The sequence below is a fragment of the Pseudopodoces humilis genome, chromosome 3, assembly GCF_049639895.1.
Source record: "Pseudopodoces humilis isolate 2021_Gansu_Grassland_sample_001 chromosome 3, ASM4963989v1, whole genome shotgun sequence".
Lineage (NCBI taxonomy): Eukaryota > Metazoa > Chordata > Aves > Passeriformes > Paridae > Pseudopodoces > Pseudopodoces humilis.
Window position 1 is genome coordinate 88,377,729 of NC_142202.1, and position 2,987 is coordinate 88,380,715.

The 2,987-nt window shown below is 34.8% G+C and overlaps 1 long non-coding RNA gene across 1 annotated transcript; it reads right to left on the reverse strand.

Annotated features, from left to right (window-relative positions):
• Nucleotides 1–777: 777 nt before the first annotated feature.
• On the reverse strand, nucleotides 778–2,784 carry LOC148184697 (uncharacterized). The gene is made up of 3 exons (XR_015772317.1): nucleotides 2,596–2,784; nucleotides 2,396–2,509; nucleotides 778–1,317 (listed from the first exon to the last, which is right to left on the reverse strand). It is a non-coding gene; the product is annotated as an uncharacterized LOC148184697 (long non-coding RNA).
• Nucleotides 2,785–2,987: the final 203 nt, after the last annotated feature.

Consider the following 2,987-nt stretch of genomic DNA (forward strand, 5'->3'; position numbering starts at 1 on the left):
TGGACTGTTAGCTTAGTGTGTAGACAAACTCACTGTCTGTGAGAATGTATTATAGATAAAAAAACATAAACAACTGAGTCCAAACATGAAAACCATCTCTCTCGCTCATTAATCCCAACCTTGAGGAAAAGAACGCAGAGACATTCGGCAGTGAAGCTTAAACTGCTGGAATTTGGTCAAGTTTGAGAAGAAGCTGTGAGCCTAGGAGTCTCAATTCGTGGATAGGACAGGATCAGAACAATGCTCTAAGGTCCTGTGGATCATGTGCAGTGATGAGCATGGAAAAAAGCGCTTAATGTGGGTTATATCTGTGATGTCAAAACAGAAGGAAATTCTAATGTAAATGGAAGCAGAACTTCAGCAATGTCAAAACATCAGTGCTTATGTGGATGAAGAACCTGACAAATTAGGCAGCAGCTGAAAAAATCCGCTTTAAAGATATTTTGTGGACTTAACATCAAAAGTAGAAATTAGTCTGATGTCAGGGCTTATTGTTAATATAAAATAATCTTTTCTCCTGTTGGTATAGCAGAACTCCCCCAAACTCCACCAAACTCTAGCCAAGTTTTTGTTTACCATTTACCAAGATGGTCTGAGTGGCTTACCTCTTCTAACGAGGAAGGTGAAACTAAGGATAGTCAATCTGGGGAAAAAAAACCGAAAACAACCCACTCTATAAAAAATGGTATAAGATCACTGCTTTATTTTTAGTTCGAAGCAGACATGTTTTTATTGTACCTGCCAGTGTACAATAGGAAAACATCTGTAGGGAGTAAACCATAAAGAGTAAGCTGTAGAAACTTTTCAGGCTCTTCAGTTTGAAGGACCACGAAAGAAACTTGAATACCAAATAACCTTTCTGTTTTCCAAAGTATTGAACATTTCATAAAAGGATGACTGCTCTTAAGGAAAATGAGCAATGAGGTGCTGTTATAAAAATCTATACAATATACTTGTGAAAGTGCAGCTCATTATGGAGCATGACAGACAATTCTTCAGTAAAAAGGCACTGCTGTATAGACTGTAATGATATATGGATTGCATAGCCAAATTTAATGTGAGATGAATTCTTCCAACAAATAAAGTGTGCACTTTGCTCTTTCTTCCATGAAAAGTTCTGTAAAAAGGAGGTATTAATTCAAGGTGTTTGCATGGGTGTGGCTTTAAATGCTGAACTTTGTAAATAACATGAAACATTTAAATCCCTCCCCATCTTGATTGCTTGAAGAAAACATCTACTTGTCCTTCTCAGCAAATGGTTTATCAGGTTAAGTTTTTTTTCATAGTACATTATGTATCTCTATATTTGAGAGGAACCTATGAAAGAATGAGAAAAGTGATGTAAGAGGAAATTCCAGACTAACAGAAATAGAGACCCATAAATGCATGGCTTGTTTTACGAAACATACAAATAATGTCACTGTTTTCCATTTTTAAAATTATTATTTAGTCTTGATATATATATATTCTATATACTCAGAACTTAGGCTTGAACCATAAACTACAGTTTATATAAACAAGGCTGAAGTGTAAATGCACAATTTTACTGAAATTTGTCAACTAAATGTTTTAAAGTGCACACTGTTTAGTGTAATACACTTAGGAAGCTAAAGAATTTATACAGGATTAATGTACTCCATTAACTATAACTAAATTAGCTGCAGCTATTTTGGTGGTAAATATAATATCAAACCCAATTTTTGTTTACAATTGGAAAGACGATATTGAGTTTCTCATGAAATAGAACTCATAAAAAAGTAGCTCAATAGAACATTTGGCCAGGTTCTCACATAAACAAATAGAAAACTCCAAACAGAGTAATGAAATTATGTTTTATGAATCTTCTGAAATAAGCAGGAAAACAAACAGAGGTTAATCAGTCTAGAAATGCCCTAAGTAGATTTCTACTGTTTGAAGGCTTCAGGTTTTTCTCGCATTCCAGTTACAGGAAGAAAACTACTTTTTGTGGCTTTCTGCAAGTCTAAACTAGCAATATATAAATGTCTCTGTATCAGTTTCATCAATCATTATGCAACACAAAATAATAGGTTTAAAACTATGAAACAGCATGCCACGAAAAGTTTTTCCTTGGAAAATGAAACAATTTCTTGAAATATTTCTCCTGGATTCAAGATCATATATTAACCAGACATACTCATGCTGTCTGCTGGTTAATCATAAAGTTCATTCCCTAGTTTTTGTCAATTATAATTTATTCTGTAGTGCAAAAAGGCAGTTCCTTCTGGAGTGTTTCAGACATTTAGGAGAGCATCTGTTTTACTGTGAATGCACATAAAACTGAAATGTAAAGAATATAGTAAATAAATATAATGAATCTGAAACATAAATTATAACAAAATATAGGAAAAATGTCATTTATTAATTTTAATTTTACCTGCCAGGACAGAAGTAACAATCTCAAGAACATTTGTGAAAATGCATAAAAGAACAGCATAACTTCATCCATTTGCCAGAAATATATTTTTAGAATACTCACTTTTCCATGTCTCTGAAAAGAAATCATAAGAATAACTGTCAGATTAACCCAGGGAATAATATTTTTTTTTTCCTCTTTGTTTTCTTTTTTCAACTTACACCAAATTTCCTAGTCCTCTTGCCTGTGGTCATTTCACTCACAGGAGCCCTACTGACATCTGTGAAGTTCAAAATACTGAATGAATAGCAGAGGCTGGTATGGACTGACCATAAAGTCCCATTCCCCACCCATCCTGCCAGTCATGGGACAGGTAGAAAAGTCAGGAATGAAGTTGAGCCTGGGAAGCAGCAAGGGGTGAAATGAAGTTGGTTTTCTGTTTCTTACCATTCTACTTTGGTTTTGTTTGGCAATAAGCTACACTAATTTCCCGCAGCTGAGTCTGCTTTGCCCTTCACAATAATTGGTAGGTGATCTTTATCTTGGCCCACAGGCTTTTTAATCTCATCTTTTCCCTGTGTTCTGTTGAGGAGAAGGAGTAAGGGAGCAGCTG